This window comes from Seriola lalandi, unplaced genomic scaffold (assembly GCF_002814215.2).
Source record: "Seriola lalandi dorsalis isolate HSWRI2012SDOR001 ecotype SW California unplaced genomic scaffold, Sedor1 jcf7180002055008, whole genome shotgun sequence".
Taxonomy (NCBI): Eukaryota; Metazoa; Chordata; class Actinopteri; order Carangiformes; family Carangidae; genus Seriola; species Seriola lalandi.
This window is the reverse complement of record NW_019525551.1, coordinates 75,190-75,878: the sequence shown is the minus strand read 5'-3', so window position 1 is coordinate 75,878 and position 689 is coordinate 75,190. Positions and strand designations below refer to the sequence as shown.

The 689-nt window shown below is 46.9% G+C and overlaps 1 protein-coding gene across 1 annotated transcript in view; it reads left to right on the top strand.

The window, feature by feature from the left end:
• Nucleotides 1–689, top strand: part of hao1 (hydroxyacid oxidase (glycolate oxidase) 1) — a 7,238-nt gene that overhangs the window by 1,390 nt on the left and 5,159 nt on the right. The gene's annotated exons all lie outside the window — the stretch shown is intronic.

Below are 689 nucleotides of genomic sequence, written 5' to 3'. Positions count from 1 at the left end.
GAGGAGGATGGGGAGAGGGAGGTGCAGCAGGTCGAGGGAGCAGTCAGAGCCAACAGGTCCAGTAGTGGATAATGAGAATCCCATCCTGAGTCAAGAACAGGAAGGACACCATTGACTCAAAGACCCTGGACAAGAGACAGAATGAACAGCAGGAGCAGACACCATCATCTGTCTGTGAGCACCAGACCGAAACCCCTCTGTACTCTCTGGACCATGTGACCACTTGTCGTCACATGATGGAAGCTCCATACTTTGGTTACCAAAGGACAGCCCTGTCCATTGCACCTATACTTTGCATTGCCATAAATTTGGAGCAGTGCATTATCATCCCAAACACAGGACTGAGGAGATGTTGACAACGTTTGTCACCCTCACAGACCATCACAGTCACAATATTGAAAATACAGTCAAAGGTTATGGCTGAGTTCCAGGAAAAACCTAACTTAAACTAATAAAATCAAGGCTCAGATTTTTTCCCCCTTAAAATCTTAATATTAGTCTCATGGTGTCTGTGTCACCTGATGAATCTCAGTCCAGTGTTCCCTCTCTTTTAGCTCTGTGTTTGGTCTCCATCAGCTCCTGAGGGACAAATCTGGCTCTTTAGCTGCTAAATGCTCCTCTATGTTCAGCAGCTGCTCTCTGACTGCTGCTCAGCAGGTAGAGGACAGAGGCTGTTTACAGCTGTTTCT